We start from the raw sequence: 25,349 nt of genomic DNA, 5'->3' as shown, positions 1-25,349 counted from the left end.
ATGTTTCCAAAAGTCTTGCTCAAGAAGCTACCTTAATGGAGCTTCCAGATTGAGAGGCAGTCTACATCCAAAAAGCTAGTCCTCCTCAGCAACAAGACTGAAAATAGTCTGTTATTGTGATTTTAGAGGAGTAACTTCCCAAAGGCATTGTTGGTATGCAGAAATGCTGGGGTAGGTGATCAGTATTAACACCTCACAATGATTAATGGCAAGGAGGCCTGGGGTCTCCTGGGAAACTCCAGGACCTTTGTGCCTTCATTCATCTACCACTAGGTTTAACTCTCAGTTACTCACTGCCCTCAGTGAGTGAATAGTTCCATTTCAAGATATAAGTTGGCTTTCTCAAGGGCTGATGGACTCCGGGTGACCCTCCCCATTTTGTAACCAACTTTTCAGAGGATTGGAATATTCCATGGGGGAAAATACCCATTTGTTGTCCTCTAAGGAAAGGAAAATGGGGCAAATATGTTCCAGAGCAGTTTTATTTTTAAATTCCTTATTGGTGCTAACAAAAAAACCCTTGGCTGACTATTTTTCAAGTTGATTGGTATCACATAGCATCCTTAACCACTGAATTAGGAAAAGCTGTCTTAAATTTGGTAAACTCATGTGGCTGTGGAATACATCCAATCACACAAGGTTAAAACTAAGTTCAAACCAGAAGCATTATTATTCCACTCAGGCTGCTTTCCATCATAGGGATGTTGTTATGGGTGTTGCTACAGGATCTACATGAATCAAAATGATTCTGGAAAACAGACTTTAGTCCAATCCTTTCCTTAGACTCCCTTTTCACTATTTCTCTGTTCTCTGGGATTCAACTGTTTTTACTGTTTTGGAAGAAAAACAAGGAAGGTTAGGACAACAAGCGATCCAGGAGCTGGTGCTCAAAGTTCTCCTACTTTCAAACTGGAGAACACAAGAGGGTCTCTTAGGAGAAAAAAAAAGTATTGTTGATATGGAGCTCCAAAAAGAAGGACAGTGTGTTAAGTAGACACTTTGAGTTGAAAGTTGAAGTGGGACATTGAGTATATGTCATTGTAGACATATACAGGGGTCACTTCAGCATCATTCCAGATTCAAGGTTGCACACAGAGACAGGGCAGAGGTCAATGTTCCTGTTGCAGATACCTAAGTGGTACCAAGAGCACATGTGAGTCAATGGACAGACCCACCCTAGTTTCAGTTAAAGACTGGCAGCTGAAGCTCTCCTATATAGTGGATTGTACAATGAAACTGGAGGAAAGGGATATGTAGGAGAAGGAGAGGCAGAGCCTGGGGTTGAAGTTAAAAGAGGAATCAGTTTGGAGTAGTGATGTTTCTACAAGCAATCTAAGTCCAACCTCCCCTCCCCTTGTATTTCATTAACACACTTAACTAGTTAAGTGTAAATTTAGCCAGACTATAACTTGGCTAGATTGTCCTGAAAGCAGCACCTTCCACTGTTGCCAAGATTGCCTACCAACTAGAAGTCAATGGCAGGTGTCCTCGTGGGTGCCCAAAACAGAGATGGCAAGATGCCATCAACAAAGATATGCAAGCCCCAGGCCTGTGCCCTGGAGATGCAGCTGACCATGCAAAGTGGTGTTCAATGATCTGAAAAGCGGGCCCTGCAGTTATGGGAATAGAAGAAGAAGAAGAGGAGGAGGAAGAAGAGGAAGAGAAAGAGGAGGAGGAGGAGGAGGAAGTTACTTGACTAGATTCTTGGGAATAGGCGTGAGCAATACATTTTCTTAACTGGAACATAGTGTTGTGACCCCGACTCCCGAGCCTGTCCTAACAGAGGAAGAGGACTCAGAAGGTGATGGGGAGGAACTGACAAGGCCTCTCTCTCCAGGACCCTCCTTTCTGGCAATGCCTCAGGTTCCATCCGAAGGCCAGGAGGAACAGCCTGGGATGTGCCAGGAGGAAGGCATATCGGAGCACCAATTGATAGGGAGCAAGGATGATGAATCCTGACTTGATCCCAGGCAGCATCAGAGGGAGAAGTGTGTGCAGCAACGGAAGAGGCGTGGGAGGGCCAAAGATTGAACTGAGTCACGGAGCCATGACCCACCAGGAATAAAAGTGGGTGGCATTGCTCTTGAGGCTTTGTGATGGACAAAGTTAAACCCTGAAAGTCACATCGTGATCTCTGAAATTCGGCTTGGATATATTTTGGACTGAACATTGACTAAATTCTTGTCTCGTGGATAACTTGTTGCTCCTGGAACAGACTGAAGATAAGTCCTCTTCTGCTTTATGGGAGTGAAAACGGTCTTGGCAGGCATTCGGCAGTTTGCTGCCAAAATCTTGGTCTGCCAAGAATTCTAATCTGTTTATCTAATAAAATATTGGCAGGCGTGCTTGGTATTATGTTTGCCTGTGTGAGGAAGGGGGACAGAACACATACCATGTGGGCTTGATTCTTTGTGCCTGGCATCTCTGAAGCCAGTCTGCCTTCAAACAGGAAGTGATGTTCAGTCTGAGCGTCTTAACAGGTTCTGAATGAAACCATCATGAAGATGCTGATGGAAAGAAGTTTACTACTTGGTAAGGGGATGAAGACCTTTTACTGGAAAACAAAACATCTAACTGTTCTGTCCCAGTCTTCACACATATACAAACACAGCCAGCCAAGGGTTAAGAAAGCACTTGGCACGCACACAGGTCGTTATCTCAAACTTGGCAACAATATAAGCACCGTCTGCCAAGAGCTTTACTTCAACAGATAACATAAAATTACATACGCAGTGTAAATAGTCCAGCAAAACAATATCCCTTCGGCAGCTTCAGGCGTTGTTCAAGTGACTAGCCAGAGTTAGTTTTTGTTCGTCACAGAGTTTTACCAGCCACCATCCTCTCTTATATAGTCTCTGGGGTGTGGTCCAGTGACTCAGTTATAATCCCTAGCACGCCTCCTTAACTGCTGCAACCGTTTATCACGCCTTTGTTGGCGTGCATCCAGGAACGACGGCTCTCCTTCCTCGCTCTCATCAGAGACACCTGGCTCCTGGCTAATCTCCCCTTCCTCGGCCGGCACCTGAGACAGTGCCAGAGGGGAGGGGCCTGGAGAGGGAGGCCTGGCTGACTCCTTTCCCTCATGTTCGGAGCCTTCTTCCTCCGATGAGATAGGCTCAGAGGGCGGGGCCACAACACTAACTATTAATATCTCGGTTTTTGCTTGTGTTTCGTTAAAGCGGCAATGGTGCATTTTGAGACAATGAACAATACGAAATACATGGATTGGGAGGAAATTTGATGCACATCTCTTCACAAACTCATTGATATAATAAATGGCCGTTTCTATGAAAATTGTATGCAGCTGACATGTCAAGCAGTGAAAGTTTAATCACTCACAATGAAATCTTTTCAGACCTAGCAGACAAAACGGTAGAGAGATTTTTTTTTCTCCTTCATATTTTGCTCATGTATATTTCATTCAGAATCCTTTAAAAATATTCATTTGCAATTTTGTCTTGGCTGATCTTGAAAACCACTTAGGTTGCCTTGGCTGGAAGATCAAGAGATGCACTGTGGTTCTCAAGCTTTCCCAAAATAGAAGGCATCGTATATCCTGGTTTAAGGCTCCCATACAATCTTTTGGTCAAGATTACTTCTGCAATCTGAATCCAGTTTTTTATTCTATTTTTTCCCCTCTCCTTCCAACCCACATCATTCACATATGCCTGCCTTCCCTTTAAAATGCTCACTGGAAGTCTTGCTCCTTATGTTCTCATCACTGATTCTCAAATCCTGTCAACCCGTATTTTAGGCAGCCGATTAAAAACAATGTTATTCTTTGAAGCTTTTAATCAGATGGCTTTTATCTGATTCTGTTTATTGCTGTTTTACTCGTGTCTTATTGATATTTCTCCTTGTTTCTGCTTTTTATCTCTTTACCTCTTTTTATTTTGTTTTATTATGTTTCTATGGTATTTTTGTTTTGACAGTTTTATTGATTTTATTTTTATTTAAGAGCCAGGGACCTGTGATCCCATTGGAGCTGAGCTAAAACTTTAAGCAGACCAATGATAATTATAATTAGCAACAATCCTGGCCTGGATGTGGATGCCAATGGTATTGATTTTGGCTACTTCCATGAAGCTAATATTAAATAATGAAATGGCTATTCTAGAACTGCAAATGACAAAACCTAAAACAGCCTTTCTCTTGGCTTCTAAGAGTGAGAGACTAGAATTCCTCGGTTTGAGCAGCTTCAATGCTCAGAATGATGGGAATTGTGAAACATAAAACTGGGAATAAAACGGGAAGCAAACTCCAAAGCAACATTTCCAATTTATAAATATAATTCAATTTTCACAATTATGCGGGAGGCTAATGTTTAAACTCAGCCAATCAATATCCAGGAGCTGAGATGCGGCTGCATCGTGCTGGATGAAAGATCCATATTTGGAGCATCTGCTATTACAGTACTTTTAAGTGGAAATCACCTTCTACATTTAGCCTTTTTCTTTACTTGCTTTTTATTGCTCTATACAAAGAGGTGGTGGACTCAGAGACAAAAGTTGTTTGCAAGCAACATAAAAGTATTTTAGTGCTCAACTTGCAATCTTAGGATATTCTTTTAAGAGCTCTATCCAAGAAATCCAAAGGTTCCACACGAAGAAATATGGTTTGTAATGGAAATCCATTAAATTTAATTTTTGTTTTTCAAAAGTCGGGTCATAAAAAGCGGCAGCAACAACAGCAGCCACCCTGGAATTTGTTTCATTTTCTGGGTTTCGCATCTGTAATTTTACCAGTTTGTAGCCAGTGATCCATATCTGGAAAAATGTTCACATTACATAAATATTTATTCAACCTAATAAATAAAACAAATAAAAATGATATGCATATGCTTTATTTAGGGCATGGTTGATGGCATGATTCTTTCTCCATTACGAATGCTTAGTTGAAGCCTCTTTAAGCACCCCCTTTCCTCCGTCTGGCTGACTTTGCAAACAACATTGTCATGTATCTTGGAAAAAGTCTCCCTCCAAAGAGATTTGAGGCACACATATGTTGCAGCTGAGCAACACAAGCCTAACTTTCTTCCTGCACAGCTCCAAGGGTCTTACTCCTAAAGAGAAAAGAAGGACTAGGGGGTGACATGATAGAAGTATTCCAATATTTGAGGAGCTGCCACTAAGAACAGAAGGGTCAACTTATTTTCCAAAGCACAAGAAGACAAGACAAGAAACAATGGATGGAAACTTATCAAGGAGAGAAGCAACCTGGAATTAAGGAGAAACTCCCTAACGGTGAGAACAATTAACCAGTGGAACAGCTTGCCTTCAGAAGTTTTGGGTGCTTCATCACTGGAGGTTTTTAAAGAAGAGCCTGGACAGCCATTTGTCTGAAGTGATATAGGGTTTCCTGCTGGAGGAGGAGGTTGGACTAGAAGACCTCCAAGCTCCCTTCCAGCTCTATTCTGATTGGTTGAATCAGATAATATTGAATATATATGAACAAGAGACCACCCTGATGATTATAAGTAGACCTCTTGGGAGCACGTGCATGCATACAAACAAATATATTTTTTTTCTGTGGGTTGGAAAGTAAAGGGAGGGACTCCTGAGATCTCTCAGGATAGAAATATTTGTCAGAGTTTGGGGCAAGCAAGGAGCAGGTGGTGTGTATTGGGGACGTCAAGAGGCTATCAATTGCTTTCTTGCACACACTGGCGAAGTATATAACCAGTGTTGGGGAATAGCTTAATGGCAAGTGGATGGCTGAGTACATTAAAGTCCCCCTCCCACCTTAATCCCTCATGGAACCCAGTTTGAAAACTCTGCTATTTGGTTGGACTTTAAGCTAGTTGTCCTAGGCAAGCTACGGAACTCTCTGCTTGGCAAGTATCTTGTTCTGTCCATTATGTCTATGATAAATGGTCATGCAATCAGACTCCAGCAATTGCATAGGTAGGGGGACACATTTTGCAAACAAAGAACACCATGAATTGAGCTTCTAGTGCAGACAGAGAAAGTCAGCTTGACAGACCAAAAATAAAAGTACAGTTCAGCTGCAATGTTATCCCCAGTGACTGATCTACATAGCTACCAGCTGTGCTGACTCCTATCGAGATGATTATGTAAGCCCAATTATTATCTCAAACTTCTGCTAAACACAAAATGATTTCTTCCAACTCATTCACACAACCAACAGTTGTAGCTGCTCAGACTGGCCAGCCTTTTAAAAATGGCCCTGATTATCTCAAAGGGGTGCAATTGAAATTTGTTGGTTATTTAATAAAAGAACACAGCACTGCTGTGAGTCAATATAATATTCCTATTAAAATCATCCTAGATCTGATCATGCGGATTGAAGCAAGATATTAGCTTGTTAAGAGTTTGTCCCAAAGGTGCTTTTTTCAAGAGACAACTGGACTTTGTGGTTTTTCTTTAAAGACGTGCCATGTCTTTAAAGATGAGAAGCAAAAACGTCTTTAAAGAAAAACCAGAAAGTCCAGTTTCCTCTTGAAAAAAGCACCTTTGGGACAACCATGACCTGGATGACTGAGAATCTCCATAGACTTTGTTAACATTTTTTTTCTGTCTGCAAGGAACTAGAACATCTCCATGAGTAAGTCATAGTTGTTTCTTTGCTTTTATTCTTCTGTTTATAAGATAAAGACTTCAAGAGTCTGGCCTCTATTATGTCCCATGGAGGGACTCCAAGGTCTAGCCTATTTATTCCTTCCTCTATTCTAGCAGGAGATTCCACCACAGATTCCACCTTACACCACTGGCCTCTTTAATTCCAATCTAGATTGGGTTCATACAACATGCTTACCTGCTAACAACCACAGCTTGCTTACTTCACCAATTGCTTGGGCTTGACCACACACTGAACCATAAATTAACCACCCTGGTTCAGTCCATACAACCTTCTGAACCAGAAACCAGCCAGGTCAGATTTATTTTAGTATGTGGTGTGAATGAAGTGCTCTCTCAAATGCTACCATGAAGACCAGATCAGGGAAGCCCCCAGGACTTCTGCAACCTGTGGCCGACCCTTCTCAACCCTGGAAGGAAATAGGAATGGATTTTATAGTAGATCTACCGGAGAGTGGGGCAGGGGTGAAATTAAAAAAAAATCCCCTACAGGTTCTGTGGGTGTGGCTTGTTGGGGGGAGGTCATGTGACTAGGTGGGCATGGCCAACTCAACATCACTCACACCAAGGGGCTCCTCACTGGCCCCTCCCCTCCCAGCCACTCCTTGTCACGAATGGCAGGAAAATGGGGAGGGGAATATTCCTGCCTACAATCCTTCCCTCAGTCTGTGCTGAGATTGAGGAATGGATGACAGGCAGGAAAATCCCCTTCCCCATTTTTCTGCCTTTCACAAAAATGACTCCATTCCAGCGGTATAAACCCCCCCCCCTTTCCTCCTGGGGACTACCTTAAAAGGGACAGGCTGCAGCAGCTCCGTTCTGAATGGGGGGAGAAAAGTTAGCATTCTCTCTGCTGCATTTAACATTGAATTCTGTGGAATATCGAGCGGCCAGAAGAGGTGAGCAGTGATGGGCTGGGCATGGGTGGGGCCAAGGAAGGGTAATTACTACCGGTTTGGCAAACTGATGCCCCTAATCCCTAGCTGTTCACCCGAACCGATCCGAACCGGTAGGATTTCACCCCTGGAGTGGGGGAAATATGGTCATCTGGACCGTAGTGGATTTATTCTCCAAACAAGCTCATTTTGTCTCATGTTCAGGAGTGCCATCAACCAGGAAATTATCCAAGATGTTTGTTAAACATATCTATAGATTACATGGAGTACCTTGCAGGATAATTTCAGATAGAGGGGTTCAGTTCACCGCAAAGTTCTGGAGGTCATCTCAAGGGTTGAGCTCAGCTTTCCATCCAAGCACTAATGAATCGGTACAACATTCGAACGTAATGATTGGTCAATATTTAAGATGTTATGTAAATTACCAGCAGTCCAACTGGGCTGATTTATTATCTTTTGCTGAGATTGCTTATAATAATGCAAACCACAGCATGTGGTTAACCCAGTGATGGGTTTCAAAAATTTTTACTGCCAGTTCTGTGGGTGTGGCTTGGTGGGTATGGCTTGGTGGGCGTGGCTGGGGAAGGATACTGCAAAATCTCCATTCCCACCCCATTCCAGGGGAAGGCTACTGCAAAATCCCCATTTCCTCCCGATCAGCTGGGACTTGGGAGGCAGAGAATAGATGGGGGCGGGGCCAGTCAGAATTTTTACTACCGGTTCTCCGAACTACTCAAAATTTCTGCTACCGGTTCTCCAGAAGTGGTCAGAACCTGCTGAAACCCACCTCTGGGTTAACCCTTTTCCAGATTAGTACTGGAATGGAATTCGTCCCCATGCCCGAGTTGCCAAGGGACCCCCCTCCGTCCATGTCAGTAAATGAATGGATGGAATCCTTAAAGGAGTCATGGGAAAACACTAAGAAGGCTTTAAGCGCAGCCGTGGAAATTCACAAGAAGCAAGCTGACAAACGTTTGCAGCAACCTCATTTCTAAGTAGGAGGTAAGGTTCATCTGTTGACTAAATACTTAAAGTTACAGTTGCCTTCTAGAAAACTGAGTCCAAAATTCTTAGGACCTTTGATGCTTCTTCATCAAAGTGTTTCAGAGCTGATCTGCTTTTGTACAATAAAGGAAAACAAAATCCCACCCCCACCTTCCAGACAATGAGACTTTCTACACAGAAGTAAATATAAATTTAACATTTGCTTGTTTGTGTGGCCCAGTTTCTGGCCTGCCACGGACCGGTGCTGGACTCTTCAGGACTCAAACCTGTATTTCTGGGGAACTTCAAAATATAGAGCAGCTATGGCTATTTATTGGTGGTATTCTATAAAGTTATCCATCACTGGGAAGAAAAAAACCTAAAGTAGAACAGTTTCCAAAAGTAAATCTGGAAATTCCTGATGCTTTGGATTCCTGTCCTTCCAAATCAGTATGATGCTACTTCCTGGGAATACCACTGCCATGGAGGTTCTGTCTTTCTAGACTGTGCAAAGAATATTTTTGAAAGGAATAAGTAGGAAAAAAGATAATGACATCACCACTGATAAAAAATAATATAACTATTAAAGAAATAAAACATTTTTTAAAAAAATCCAGTAGAAAGACATGCCCAAGCTGAGCTAATGAAGTCTGAAATGATGAGAACCTGCCATTTAAGAGAAAAAACTCTTTCAAGTGACGTTTGGCTAGTAAGCAATATAATTGTTCAGTCCAGTAAATAGAACCATTTAAATTCTGAAGAGGTAATTGTTTCAGTTACTTACAACAACTGATGCGTGCAACGTCCATAAAGAATTGTAAAGCTTCATAAAGTTTAACCAACTTTGTAGTGCTATACAATAAATCTGAGAATGTTGGAACTGTGGAGTCCTTGGTACTCTCTGAGCTTGGTTATTTGCTGGCCAACGTTTCCTTATCCAACAAAGTAACATCATCAATTCTAGTGAATGTGTGGCTTGCTCTCTGACAATATTATCATAGTCTTGCTTTTGCCCCTGTATTTAAAAAAAAAAAGGTTTAAAGTTCTGAAGTCTTTTACCCTTGTCTTAGGTAATAAATACTGCAGAAAGGATTGACATTTACAATTGTCTGGAAATTCTGAGAATTGTCATCCCTATAGATTTGAAGAGTATTTGGGAAAGATGCCTTATGTATTTTTAGAATTCTAAGCCACCCAGAGTCACTTGGTTGAGTGGTTATAAAATATGAACAAACAAACAAATGAATAAAAGCTGCAACTCTGAATAGGTATCAGTCCTGTGCATACTGTATGTACCTCAGATTACTAGATTTACCCAATATCCCAGTAGCTCTACTCTCCTTACCTTCCACCCTCATTAATTCTGGTCCCATTGATGAAGTAGAATTGCCATCATTTAAAAAGAGGGGCTTTCCAATATGCTTCCTGACAGAGCCAATACACTGAATCAGAGCAAAAGCATTATCAGTGTGTCTCAATAAACTGCACATATCTTCTATTTCAGTGGTCCCCAACCCCCGGTCCGCGGACCGGTGCCGGGCCGTGGAGTACCTGGCACCGGGCCGCCGGCCGCTGCAGCGCAAAGGCTCCTGGGCCGTGCGCAAAGGCTCCGCAAAGGCTCCTGGGCCGGCACCGGGCCGCCGGCCGCTGCAGCGCAAAGGATCCTGGGAAGAGAGCGGTCCGCGGCGATGAAAAGGTTGGTGACCACTGTTCTATTTGATGGGATACCAACTATGTTGGTTAGCAAGAGAATCTCTGGTTTAGAGATACCATCTTGCAAAGAGTAGCATAAGCAATCTTGGGATAAAGCTAAGCTATAGTGGAGCTTGTTATAAACTAAAGTTAACAGCCTATTCTATGCCTTCTGTAGTAAAAGAAAAAAATATGTGTAAAATTTTTGATTGACCAAAGCTATGGCAAGTGATGGAATTCAACATCCATGGCCCCATCTGATGATGACCACGGTTTATGGAACATTGTAATTTAGAATGTAAGTGGAGCAAATATAAAGAAAATGAATGAAGTGAAATAGTAAGAAAAATAGTTCTTTTTGTGTTTTGGAAACTAAGAGAGGAAAGGTGGTGATAGATCTGAATGAACAAGGTGTGATCTTATGGAATTGATGAATTTACGCAGGGAAATAAGGCTGTAAGTTTTATGATGAATGAAAGGGCTATATATATTAGAAGGTTGGATTTGTGTTAACTTAGTTCTTGTGAGTGCATACAAAAATTTGAATTCATAAATTGAAACGATAGTTGCATCTTACACTCCAGTGAATTGTGGTGCTAGAAGAAGCAAAGATGAATTTGAAGAAAAATTGTGCAACATTTTGGATAAATGTAATCTCAGGCAAAAGTTATTCTTTTAGATGGTGGGAACGAAGCAACAGAATATAAAAAAAATGATTGGATCAAGAATGTATGATAGTAGTGACTGGTATATAGCTGCTTAGTAAAAGCTCTTTGTTTTAACAATATGGTTTAAGCAAAGTGTGTTTGTGTGTATACATACACACACACACACACACATGCATGGCAAAGGTATGAATGTAGATCTAAAAGACTGTTTCATTGTAATACAGGATGGCAGGGTGGGAGCATTAGCACACAGTTATACAAGAGTGATGAGAGATTTTCAGTATGAGACAGATCCTTTTTTTTAATAACACCAGAAATGTATCTTGGAAAAAATGGACATGGAAGAAAAGGGAAGAAATTAGAATGGAAGTAGAATGGCTGCAGGAAGGGAAAGTACATGTCACATACATGCCGGTTCTCTGAACTACTCAAAATTTCCGCTACCGGTTCTCCAGAACCTGTCAGAACCTGCTAGATTTCACCCCTGATACAGATGAATCTCCCAACAGAATGAATGGCTGTAAGTTTTAAGTGGATGTAAGAAAATAAGTTATGGAAGCTGTTGTGAATTGTATAAAAGGATTCTTCAGGCAGAATGCTTTAGCAATATTTGGAGTCATGCTAATGGAATATATGAAAAAGGATGCTTACTGGAATAATAAGTGAAAGAGGCTGTGAATAAGCCAAAAAACATATAAGGATATAATTTCTGCAAAAAAATATAATTATCGTGTAATAAGCACAGAGAGAAACAAAATGCAAAGAATATAATCAAAGAAAGTAAGAAACTATTAAGATTAAAAAGGGCAAAAAATAGATTGCTGTTTTTTTAAAAAAAATAGAAATAGGTGAAGAGGGCTGAATTAGGAATGCTTTAATGTTCGTTCTAAGAAAATTAATGTCAAAAAAATCATATGTCCTATGAGAATGTCAAAAAAATTGTAAGGCTGCAGATATTGATGGTATGACTGGAGAAATGATTATTTAAAGATATAGTTTGGGGTTTTATTTCTGCAAGCCTCCCAGAGTCACCATGAGTGAGTGCAGCAGCCATATACATTTTCTTAATAAATAATAGATAGATGGATAGATGATAGATAGATAGATGATACATGATAGATAATTGATAGATAGACGATAGATAGATAGATAGATAGATAGTTAGATAGATAGATAGATGATACATGATAGATAGGTGATTAATAGACGATAGATAGATAGATAGATAGATAGATAGATAGATAGATAGATAGATAGATAGATAGATGATACATGATAGATAGGTGATTAATAGAAGATAGGTAGGTAGGTAGGAGTGGCTGTGTGCTTTGTTTAAAGCATGTGTGAAGACTGCACTCATCCTTGCCTCACAATTGGAAGAGTGTCATCATTATTCCCCTGTGCAAAATGAAAGGGTGAATGCAAAAGCCATGTGTCCCTGGGACCAAGTATAAAACACGACAATAGGCATGGGAAGTGCAGTACAGTTTCATACAAGGCAGGGAAAATGCAGATCAGATTTTTGTTCTTCAGCAGGTCATTAAGAAATACATGAATGGGAGAAATAATGTTTATAATACATAGATAGTTTAGACTAAGAAATGAATAGGCTTGAATTGTGAAATATTTTGCGTGAACATGAAGCTGTTGTTGAACACAATAAAAGCAGTATATAATGGAGGTAAAGTGAGAATAAGTGTGATACTCAGCAAGTGCTTCTGCATAGAGCAAAGATGTTCTAAATTGCCATGATTGTTTATGAATAAATGCATTAGGAATGCTTGTGGTAGTGATGATAAAAGTGTGATTGGACACATGAAGAGCGATGTACATTTGTTTCGCATGGAGGTAATGCTACATTGTGACTTGCAGTGAACATTACACTGTATGGTAATATAATTTTACCATATATTTACCATACCATACATACATGTACAGTACGCTAATGTATATTACATTGTATGGTTCTGAAAATTAATGTCAGTGGTGGAAAAACTAGCAGCTGAAAATGTGCCATGATAAACTGGAGATGGATGGAGAAAAGCTGAAACATAAAAGTTGGCAGCAAAGTAGTAGGCTGTGTATGATCTCTGGAGCCCAGAATTAGAGTAGTAAATCGTGGTGGTTGTTAAACGGGTTACCATGTGATTGCATCCAACTTTACAAATTTTGCAGTGGTTGTTAAGCGATGACACAGTCGTCAAGTGAACCTGTTCTTCCCATTGGCTGTTTTTTTCCCCAATGAGAAGTAAATGCTGAAAACTGGCAAAAAAAAATGCCAAAACTCTCAGTCACATGACTGCAGGATGCTGCAAACGGCTGTAAACATGAGCCAGTTGCCAAGCAACCAAAATGCAATCCTGGGATTGTGTGCAACTGTCTGAACTTCAAAAACGGATCATCAGTAGCTCTGGGGAGATCTGTCATAATTTCAGATGGTTGCTAAGCAACCCGTTGTTGAGCGAGGACTACCTGTATATAAGAGCCTGCTTCTGATCACCTATGCCATCCGTCTGGTAAACTCACAAGAATTGTTTTTTTTGCCATATACATGTATACATCCGAACTAGACTGTGTTGTTTCTCTTTGTCATATAATATATGTGTCATATAACATATATAATATATTGTATATGTGTATATAATGTATGCATAAATTTGTATTTCTTTCTTTATTTTGTCATGTTTCTGTAGTGTATATTGGAGGTGGCGACCCTTTGAGAGCTGTAGGCAATGAAATTTCATTTTAACATATGCTGATTAGTGCGCATTCGAAGTGACAATAAAGTTATTCTAAGTCTTACATGGAAATGAGAACTGAGTAGACCAGGAGAAACATTAGGGTATGTTGAATGTGTAGCAAATGGGATAGTTAAATATGTGTTGTAAAGCAAAACAATAAATAGGGACAACAATTAATGAATGATGAATGAATGTGGATTAAATACAAAAGAGAGTGTAGAAGTTGTACTTGAAGCAGGTTGATCATGTAGAGAAGGCTTTCATTGTTAGTTTGTTTTCATTGTTCATTTTGGTGTTTGAACTATTAGGAAAAGTGTGTACATTGATATCACACAAAAGAGAGATCTGGTGGCAAAATGTTTAGGAACCCCTGATATAGGGAGAACAAATGAGGTATAAGGATTATACCTCAGGATACAGGTTACAGGTTACAGGATAAAAAAAATGAATGAGAGGATGGGGAAGACCGAAAAGGTCTTGTTTGGATGGAATTGACCAAATTTTCAAGAAGAAACAGATGACAAATTTAAAGACAAAAAAAAAAAAAGGTGTATGGATATGGTGAAAGCAAGAATGATTTGCACTGACACAAAAGGATGGACTTCTACGGAGATTCTCAGCCATCCAGGTCATGGTTGGCCCAAAGGTGCTTTTTCAAGAGGCAACTGGACTTTCTGGTTTTTCTTTGAAAACGTTTCGCTTCTCATCCAAAAAGCTTCTTCACCTCTGACTGGATGGTGGGGAATGGAAGGATCTATATTCCTTGCAGACAGCTGGTCATTTGCATTCTTTTAGAGAGTCAATGAGGCCACCTATATGGACAGTGAATATAGTGAACAGGGTTGGCTGGTGTAAAATAAGAATATTCCCTTTTCTCTTTAATTTATTTGGTTTCCCAATTGGATATGTACAGTGTGTGCAATTACACCAGACCCGATCTAGAGCTTGTTAGTTATAATTACTTGTAAGTGTATGGTTTTTCATGTTTTCCTGCTGAACCTGATACAGGTCATCCTCACAATGGTAATTGGGACAGGCAACTTTGCTGCTAAGCGATGCTGTAATAAAGCACTATGACACATGACTGCACTGATTTAACAATGGTAGTACCAGCAGTGCCTTTGTTAGGCGAATCCCACGTGATTGCGGCATTCGGTAGCCACATGATTGCCACTTGTGACCTCCTTCCAGCTTCCCCATTGACTTTGCTTATTGGGAAGCCAGCAGTGAAGCTCCCGAATAGCGATCATGTGTCCACAGGATGCTGCAATGTCATCATTGCAAGCCAGTTGCTAAATACCTGAGTTATGATCTTGTGACCATGGGGACACTGCGACGGATTCAGCTATGAGGACCCAGCATACTGTTGGAAGAAATATCCATCTGGGTTCAGTTCCAAGTGGGGAGAAAGACACTGGAAACATGGAGGCTGTTTGGAAAGATGGTTTAATGGTGGACAGGACCACATGGTGTTTTTGGGTCCTGGGCAAATGAGCACATCGGTGTGAGAGAGAGATTTATACCCTCTCTTGGGCCCTGCCTTGGAGCTTCCTGTTTCTGTGTAAGGGCAGATATTCTGATTGGTTGTCAGAGTCCCATGGGGCTATGCAGGGGTAACTTAGTAGGTTGTCTTGAGTCCTGGGGTTGGTTGAATCTTGCTGGATAATGATGCAATGAAGAGGGTTGTGTTCTGAAAGGGTGTTGGGCAATTCCTATTATGGCTTAAGGGCTTTGTCCTGGTTTGGATCTTGAGTGAGGGCTAATCCTTTCATGTCCTGAGGGTGAAGGTCTTTTGTTTTGCAGATAGACTGGCCCAGTCTTTTGTCTTGTAGATAGGTTGGCACCAATCTTTCTGGGGCTAATAACAAAGGTGGGGGCTGCTTTCCAAGAGCATGTTTCTCCTTTTCTCATCTAAGGAGGTATAATATTCTGCCTTTTTAATATTTCCTGGATTATTTCATTATTCTAGGAGAAGGGTGGGTGCTAACTTTCTACAATACCTTTGAACAACTGCTGAACGAGTGGTTGTTCAAGGAGGCCTACCTCTAGTGCGAAATACTAGCAACTCCAAACACAAAGGAACCATTTTGTCTCTTGCGTTGTGCCCCAGCAATAAGGCCGTTGTTCTGTTAGTTTTGAGCAGCACAGTTGCCAAGTGTTTAGGACATGGCACATTACTTCTCTCTCCTTCTCCCTCCCGCAGCCCAAACCTTACAACATTTGGACCCGAATTACTCAATGGCATTTTCGCCGCCCTCAATAAATTCTGGGTGGATTGTTAGTTTACCTACAGGCTACGTTAACTCTTCTTCTTCTCCCTCCCCTCCTCCCACACCTCCATTTCCCTTTGAGATAAGCCAGACAGCCTTTAAATGGCAAAACGTTACAATTTTCCACCTCATTTCCCATCTCCTCTACAGTTAATTTTTACCAGCCCTCTCTATTTATTTCCTTGTAGTGCTCCAGAGTGGGAAGCATGGGGAAGAAGGGAAGGTGCATCTGGAGTGGGCCCTGGGTGGGGGGAGGCTGGGAGAGAAGCAGGGCCTCCCCCCCTTCTTTAATTTAACAAACTGAATAGAACAACTTAATTAGAGTCATCTGGAAAATAACAAGTCATGTCAGGCTGCTTCTGAGGGATGCAAATAGCAAGGCCGAGGCAGGCTGGGAAAGCTGAACGAGCCACAGGGGCTGCCTGAGCTTTGCCTGCTCCTCCATCACAGCCTGCAGGCTATTTGCCTTTCCCTGCAAAAGAACAGAGCAGATGTCGCTAATTATTGGCAGGGCCTAATTGGATTTATCAGCAGTTAATAGGAAATTAAGCACTAAAGCTTCAGAGCATCCCTGATGGGGTGGTGGTTATCACGCAAGCCTCAGGAAGCCGTGTCCTGGGGCTTTGTGTATTCCACACAATCATTTTAACCGTTGCCCACTTTCTGGTTTTTCTGGTCCTGCCTTGATTTCCACAAGGGTGAAAAGCTCCCTGCTCTTGTTTCGTTCCTGTTTTTAAAGATACCTTTATGTAATGCCTTCTCCCAGGACTGTCACCAGATAAGTTGCAGAAATTTGGAGAGAGGGTTTATGTAAGGTGACCAGACGTCCCGCTTTTGGCGGGACAGTCCCGCTTTTGGGCAATTTGTCCCGCGTCCCGCGGCGTTTCAAAAAAGTCCCGATTTTTCTTGAGCCCCAGCTGATGGCTAGAAGAAAAAAAAAACTGTTTAAACTCTTGCCCGGGGCTTCAAAGGGCCGCCCTACAGGCAATCAGTGTAAACCAGTTTTTTTTCCCCCTAGCTAAGCTTCAGAACCGAAACCGAAACCAGGGTCTTTGGTGCAGTATGACAAAATGAGGCAGAGAGAGATTTATTTTTATTTTTATTTTTCCTCCCCAAAAAAGGTAGGTGAAAAACTGCAAACAATGGGAAATTTAGGAGGAGAGTTCAAGATTTTAAAACACAAAGGAAAAAAGGCTGTATTTAAGTAGGGAATTGTAATAATTGAGATACTATTAATTGTATATTGTGTTGAAAGCAGAAATGGTTAAGTTGTGGTTCGGAGGAATATATGGGAGAAATTATTTGGTTTATTATTATTGGTAAATATAATTAATTGATTTGTAAGAAATTGGATTGCATGGAAATAATTGGAATATTCATGTTCATATTGATTAATATACAAAAAAGATAGTTTTATAACTAATTGATTTATATTAAAATGTTGAATTTGTATTAAACAACTGTATTACATAATTACATAATTAAACAATGTGAGGATGGATATAAAAATAGATGACAATGGGAAGGGGTATAATATAGAATAGAAGGGAAAAATTGAATTTGATTAAGATTAGAGATGAGGATGAAGGGTAATATTGTTTTTTTAAAAAAATAGATGAGGAATAAATATGGCAAAAAGGAAATATAGAAATTGTAAATTTAATTGAAATGACTAAACGCTGTTTAAATTTGTGAACCAGCCAAATATTCTGTTCAAAGAAAATACATTGTATGTTTGTATGTGTGTTTCTAATTATTGCTATTTATTCATATTTGTTCTCTTTTATTCTTTAAAGTTTAACAATTCATTCTTTATCTTAATATCTTTATATTTGCTTGGGGTTGGCTTTCTTCCCTTTCATCTTTTTTATTGTACAGCAATCTTTCTCCTCAAACCTACCACCTCTCTCTTTTCTTTCCTTCTTACTTTCTCTTCCCCCCACCCTCTTTTTCTCCTCCCTACTTCCTCTTTCTTTCTCCTTCTCCTCTTTTCCTCCCTCTCTTACCCTCACTCCTACTCTAATTTCCATTCCTTCATCCCTCTCTATTGCTGTAATCCTTTAATGCATATGGACTACTCAGAGGGCTGAAAAAGTTATTTTTGACTGGTCCTCACACTTTTGACCAGTCCTCGAACTTATGACTGTCCTCACATTTTACATTTTTGCCCTATCTTGTCACCATGTTGAAGAGAAGCAATTGTGAAATGAGTGACATGGTTGTTAAGAATGCTGCACGGGCATAAATGTGAGGATGGTCATAAGTGTGAGGACCAGTCAAAAGTGCGAGGACCTGTCAGAAATGACTTTTTTCAGCCCTCTGGTTAGTCCTTTTGTGCATATGGACTACTCAGAGGGCTGAAAAAGTTATTTTTGACTGGTCCTCACACTTTTGACCAGTCCTCGAACTTACGACTGTCCTCACATTTTACATTTTTGCCCTATCTTGTCACCTTGTTGAAGAGAAGCAGTTGTGAAATGAGTGACATGGTTGTTAAGAATGCTGCACGGGCATAAATGTGAGGATGGTCATAAGTGTGAGGACCAGTCAAAAGTGTGAGGACCTGTCAGAAATGACTTTTCAGCCCTCTGAGTAGTCCCTATACACATAGCCATGGCCACCCGGTCACATGACCAGCTAGCCACGCCCACCCAGTCACATGGCCTCCAAGCCACGCCCACACAATAAGCCACGTCCACAATGGTGTCCTTCTTACCAATGTTAAAATCTGTTCACCTTACCCTATAGACATAGCCATGGCCACCCGGTCACATGACCAGCTAGCCACGCCCACCCAGTCACATGACCAGCTAGCCACGCCCACAAAATAAGCCACGCCCACAATGTCCCTCTTTACCAATGTTAAAATCTGGTCACCTTAGGTTTATGGCAGCGAAGAGAGACAGAAAATTCAAACTCTGTCCTGCCATCTATTGGTCATTTGGCTTTTGGAGCCCAGAGAGGGTAGCCTGAGCCTCCCACTCTTTTCTTCCTCCGCTCTCTTTTGCTTTCCGAATTAATCAGTGTAAAGACAATGGAACATGACTTAACTAACCCAGCATCTGAACATTCATCTTTTTTTGTTCTGCTTTTTTTTAAAAAAAAATTCCCTCTTTATATTCATTTATTCAGCTGGTGATCAATCTGGCTGAAAAGGAAAATTTAAAAAGTGGTTGGGCAACCCTTAGCAAAGATTCAGAAATCCAGAGTGGTAAAGCAACCCTCATCCACTTTATGAAAATTGGTTGCTTTGATCACTATATTCAGATCTCCAAGAAACACTTAACTGAAGTTCCTTGTCTCCACATATCCACAAGAAGCAGAGTTCTTCTAGATCAGTGTTGGAAAATACATCCATCACCTCCAAAATTAGGATGGGTAGGAAAACTCCACTCATGAATTAATGTCCAATGTTGCAAACAGGGGTGGGACTGAAAATTTTTAGCAACCAGTTCTCTGCCCAGTTGCTGGGTGGAGATGGCCAAGGGGGCGTGGCCTACTCGGCTTCCTGCAACACGGTGGGGGGGGGGCGTTTGCGCCCTCCCCAGACTCCAGAGGCTTTTTCCAAGCCTCCGGGAGGGCAAAAACGGCCTACCCTGGGCTCCAGAGGCCCTCCAGAGGCCAGAAACGGGCCCGTTTCCGGACTTCCAGAACTTCTGGTAGGCCTGTTTTTCGCCCTCCTAGAGCCTCCACGTGGGCCCTGCACTCACCTCACAACTTGCAACTACCGATTCGGTAAACCAGATGTAAAATTAGCATCCGGATCTCCTGAACCGGTCCAAACCAGCTGAATCCCACCCCTGGTTGCAAACTTTTGGAAAACCACATGGATTTTGTATCAGAGATGACAAGATGTGCAATTCATACTTGCAGTGCTAAGATTAAGTTATGCTATTCATCCCATGGGTGTTTTTACATCCTTGCCTCCTAACATGTTACAATGGTCAATTTAACTGAGCTAGATTGCATGAAAAATCCCTCAATTACTGTGTCACTCTCATCCTTTTTCCTGGCAAGCTTTATGTGTGCGCTTGCGTGCATAAGTGCATATATGCATGCATGTTTTAAAGAGTACACCATTCCTCCATATTGCCAAACCTGTAAGTCCAAACCTATTTGATTAATCACCCCTATTTCTCTTGACATCTTTGCAAAAGGTCAGGAGACATTGCAAGTAATTGAAAATACCACACTGCAGGCTGATCTATACATCATTAAGGGGCGCGATTAGCACCTGCACTTTGCATAAGGTGCAAAGATAGAGGGGGAAGAATGGCAAGGTGATGTGAGAGAGAAATCAGGTTTCCATATTTGTACATGCAATTCTGATAGGTGTTTCGTGTACCCATCCATGGTTTTATACATATTCACAGAATATGAATTCCAGGCAGTTGTAAAGGATTAATAGGTGTGATTAGTTGATTGGCATCTTGATGTTGCAGATTAAAACCAAGATTCCATTGTCATTAGGCTGAGGATCTCAGCTTTCACACTGAAACAGGTGGCGCATGAAATGGGAATGTGGGTAGGCAGCAAACACAGGTAGTCCTCAAGTTATGACCTTAATTGAGCCTGAGATTATACTCGTAAATTGAGACAGGTATAAATTGGGTCACATGGCTGATTTTATGACTTTTTTTTTTTTTTTTGCAACATTTGATCCAGGGTCAGCAACCCAGATGGCGAAGAGACTAACCTTTTTTCCAACCCGAATGCAGAAATGGACACAAGGATGACATTCAGGGTGGAATTTCATGCTTAAAAATGCTGCTGGTTGCTGTTTTTAAAAATTGACCATATTGGGTGCTGGGGAAGAAAATTCCTTCATGATCCCTTGATGGTCAGGGATGTGGGTGGCTGGGAGGCCAAATTTTTTTTCAACCCGAACACAACAACGGACACCGAGATGAGATTCGGGTGGAATTTCATGCTTAAAAAGGATGCTGGTTACCGACCATATTAACTATAGCTGGTACCCGGGCAGAAAATTCCTGATGCCGGGATTAGGGACACAGCTGTGGAGGGCCCACATTTTTTTTCAACCCGAACACAAAAATGGAGGCTGGGATGAGATTCGGAGTGGAATTTCATGCTTAAAAATAGTTGCTGTTTTTTAAAAATCAAGCATATCGGGTGCCTGTCAAAGAAAATCCTGATGCCGGGATCAGTGATGTGAATGGCTGGAAGTCAATTTTTTTTCCCCCAATCAGAACACAAAAACAAACGTTGGGATGAGATTCTGGGAGATGAAGTCCACAAGTCATAAAGGGGCCATGGTTCCCTACCTCTGGCCTAAACGATTTTGAGAGGCACACTTTTTTCTTTTCTCTTTGCACGCCATGTGGTTGTATACAATAAATACATACACCATGTGGTAGCATCAAATAAGAACATGCATCAAATAAATACATCATTGGAAAGTAAGGCCTTCCCAAAGGAAGAAATCCTGGCTTCTAGGTGTATTTCTGTAGAAATTTGAAACCAGTAACCCCCCTTACAGAGTTTTTGTTTCTGTATCGTGAGATTTTTTTCAAAGCACACAAACACACACATGCAAACCACATGAATCCCAATGCCACATTTGATTTCCAGCAAAGACTTTCCTTGGAAACAAAAGGTCAAGCTTTCTGAACAGGTTATCTAGAAAAGGAAAGAAACAAGAACATCACTGCAAGGAAGGGGAATGAAACAGAAGCTCAGGAGCTGTTTTCCAGATAAATCAGCATATATGTAATTTGCATATTCATGATATTTATCCAAAAGCTGTCCTCTCCTAGGAGATGAAATGCCCCTGTGGAGAGTGGAGGGCTTATTATATCGGTGTTGTGGTCTGCCAGCAGCCTGCGGAGCTGGCAGTGGAGTCGGACAGCGATGAGGCTGAGGAAGAACATGGGCCAGTCCTGGAGTCAGGAGTAGGCCCGGAGGACGGCTCTGCATTGGAGGCAGAGATGGGGCCAGGGCCATCGGGGAGTGATGTGCGGACTTTGGAGCCTCCAGAGGCTGACAGTAGAGAGGCAGAGGAACAGGAGGAGCCTGTTTCTAGTGCACTTATAAGAAGAGCTACCAGAAGGTAGGAGCAGATAAAGCAGAGAGGACTACTCAGGAGTAGGGCCAAGAGATGATTGGCCCCTCCCATAAGGCTTAAAAGACCAGCAACGGCTCTTGGCCTCTTTGCCGGAAAACAACGTTGAGAGATTTGCTTCTTGTTTCACTGTATTCATTTCTTGTCGGCGTCTTCTGCTTCTGAACTTTTGCCAAGAAAAGCCTTTGGCAGTTTGGCTAATTATCCCAAGGTTGGTGATAAACTGAGGAATGGTGTTTTGAAGAATTTGCTTTAATTTAGTTTGGACTACGCTGAGAATGAGTTAATTCTCAGCTGTTCTAATAAAGTCTGTTTGTTTTCGAACTGTTTGTACTTAATACTAACTACTTGGGCCTGGGTCACAACAATTGGTTCTCTTTTAGAAATGGCATTTCTGAGCGGGGTGCAGTGGTGACATTCAGCCGGTTCAGACTGTTCGGGCGAACCCGTAGCGGCGACTGTGGGTGACCACCCGCCCCGGCGTAATACCATCCTATTTAGTCATGTTTTCGAGGCAGGGCGCATGTGCAGAAGGGTGAACCAGAGCTAAGAATATGTGAAACCCACTTCTGGTGGGGTGGTTCTTAGGAAAATCAACACTGGCATGCTTTTGGTTCTTAAGCAAAAAATGTTTCCTTGTATCTTCCCAAGAGAACAAGGTGTGAGATACTTTTGATGGAGAAAGGAAGGAAGGAAGGGCTCTTCCCTTAGGCCAGATCTCTGCAACCTGGGCTCTGGAGCCGCATGCAGCTCTTGGGGCCCTCTGCTGTGGTTCCCTGTTGGATGATCCCACCACTGTCTGGTCCCACCCCTCGCCCTCCCCTCCCAGTCACTCCTCACCTGGCCTGAGAAGGTAAGGGCGACGGCAGGGGATGGAGAAGCGGCTGGGGCAGAGACAGAGAGATACAGGGGGGGGAGAGGGGGAGGAGGGAGGGAGAGAGAGAGAGAGATGTGAAAAGGGTCTTGTGGTTCCCATTGTTCTTTAACAACTGGTTCTCTGCCCTAATGACCAGCTGGGTAGGCATGGCTAGGGGGTCATGTGATTGGTGAAAGTGAGTGATGTCGAGTTGGCCATGCCCACCGAGGTTTTGTGGTTCCCGGTGTTTTCTTTTCTGTGGGAAACGGGTCCAAATGGCTCTTTGAGTGTTTAAGGTTGCAGACTCCTGCCTTAGAGGAAAGGATCACTGAATAAATCCTAGTTTCTAAGTGGGGGAGAAAACTGGAGTCACCTCCTCCCTTTGTTGCCAACATTCAGCTGCACTGTAGATACCAAAGTACAGATAATCCTTGACTTACAACAGTTCATTTAGTGACCATTCAAACTTACAACTGCATTGAAAACAGTGACGTATGACCATTTTTCGCACTTATGACCGTTGCGGCATCCCTTAGGGTCACGTGATCAAAATTCAGACACTTGGCAGCTGAGTCATATTTATGACCTTCTGATAAACAACTGGTAACTTCAAATGGTCACTAAATGAATCATGATAAGTTGAGGACTACCCATATAATGTTTTTCTTCTTGGAGTTTAAAAGCAGTTCTCAACATGCGACCATAATTGAGCCCATGCATATTGTTAAGTGAGACATTTGTTAAGTGAGTTTTGCCCCATTTTGCAGCTTTTCTTGCTACAGTTGTTAAGTGAATCACTGCAGTTGTTAAGTTAGTGACACGGCTGTTAAGTGAATCTGGCTTCCCCACTGACTTTGCTTGTCAGAAGGCCATATTTATGATACCGCACCGGTCATAAATATGAGTCACTTGCCAAGTGCCTAAATGTTGATCACATGACCGTGGGGATGCTACAAAGGTCGTAAGTGTGAAAAATGGTCATAAGTCCCTTTTTTCAGTGCCTTTGTAACTTTGAACGGTCACTAAATGAACTGTTGTAAGTGAAGGACTACCTGTATTCGGTATTTTAAAAGATGTTTAAAGTTTTATTGTTTTTTAGATTTTTTTTCTGTAGCGCTAACTACTTTTCTCTCCAGTTGTGGTGTGGGGCCCCTGGCTTGGCATTGAAAGAATTTTTAGCTTGAGAAAGGTTGACTCTGATTTGGCTCAAAGGGGATGCAGTGGCTCAGCAGCTAAGACGCTGAGCTTGCCGATCAGAAAGGTCAGCAGTTCGGCGGTTCGAATCCCTAGCACCGCGTAACAGAGTGAGCTCCCATTATTTGCTCCAGCTTCTGCCAACCTAGCAGTTCGAAAGCACGTAAAAATGCAAGCAGAAAAATAAGGACCACTTTGGGGAGGAAGGTAACAGTGCTCCATATGCTTTCAGCGTTTAGTTGTGCCGGCCACATGACCACGGAATCATCATCAGACAGCACTGGCTCATCAGCTTAGAAACAGAGATGAGCACTGCCCCCTAGAGTCGGGAACGACTAGCTTGTATGTGCGAGGGGAACCTTTACCTTTACCTTTATAGGCTGGGAGCTCCTGGCACCCAAGTTAACAGTGCAGCAATCCCTTCTTTGTCTTCTGGTAAGGATAATCATTCAGAGAAACCATGTGAAAAACAGGGTGTTGGCAAAATTTTGGCCCCATAAAAATCCATGAATGTTCTGTGGACAGGCAAGCCGGGAATTATTCAAGTTGCCTTTCCTATTTTGACAATGGTGAAAGCTTTATACTCTGCTACTTCGACAATGGTGAAAGCTTCCTCTGTGGTTGTAAGAGGTGGAAAATGGTGTAAGAGCTGCTCAAATTTCTTTTCAGAACCTTCCAGGAGAAAATAAATATTTTATTAGGAATGAGGAGGGTCCTCCTCACCCACCCCCTCTGAAAATTCACCTCAGGTTTTCAAGTTCCATTTCCAAACAGTGACATCGTACTACCTCTTTTGACAGCTCCTGTCATACCTGACGGAACAGTCTGGACCAGGAAGAAACTTTGACACCAAAGATCTGCCAGTTAGCAACAACACAGGGCAACCTTTGATGGCCAGGAGTTCATAGCTGCTTAGACCTTCTAGACAGCAACAATGCCTAGCTGTCGCTGCCAAATGGAAGAAAACATAATTCTGTAAAAAAAAAAAAAAAAAAAAAAAAAAAAAAAGGCAGACTCGTGAAATTAAAAAAAGAAGAAATAAATCCACGAGGTATCATTGCTCCTGTCTAGCCAGCTGCTTCAGAAAGTACCAAAAATTCTCCCCCCCCACCCCAAGAGATCAGCTATGAAAAATCATTCACTTCTGCTCCTGTGGCATTGGAGGCCCTTATGGCCAAGCTGAAGTTTCTCTTCCTGCCTTTGTCCTAAAAGAAAATGAAAGAAAAACATGTCCAATCTTGCCTCCCTATAGCTTCTTTTAGGGCTGTGTAATCTTTGGCTCCAGGGCATGAAACCCCCCTCTCACCCCCCCCCCCCAAAAGCTTTGAAAATAGCCTTGAGAGGCTTTCTATCAACTGCCAGCAAGTTAT

General features: G+C 41.9%; 1 long non-coding RNA gene across 1 annotated transcript in view; it reads left to right on the top strand.

Annotated features, from left to right (window-relative positions):
* Window positions 1–25,038, top strand: part of LOC148115318 (uncharacterized) — a 61,643-nt gene extending 36,605 nt beyond the window's left edge. Inside the window, exon 2 of the long non-coding RNA XR_015732388.1 lies at window positions 24,780–25,038. This is a non-coding gene — a long non-coding RNA (uncharacterized LOC148115318). The remainder of the gene's footprint in view (window positions 1–24,779) is intronic.
* The last annotated feature ends 311 nt before the right edge of the window (window positions 25,039–25,349 follow it).

Source organism: Pantherophis guttatus, chromosome 2, assembly GCF_059756535.1.
Source record: "Pantherophis guttatus breed Tessera chromosome 2, ASM5975653v1, whole genome shotgun sequence".
NCBI lineage: Eukaryota > Metazoa > Chordata > Lepidosauria > Squamata > Colubridae > Pantherophis > Pantherophis guttatus.
This window is presented reverse-complemented; position numbering and strand designations above follow the sequence as displayed.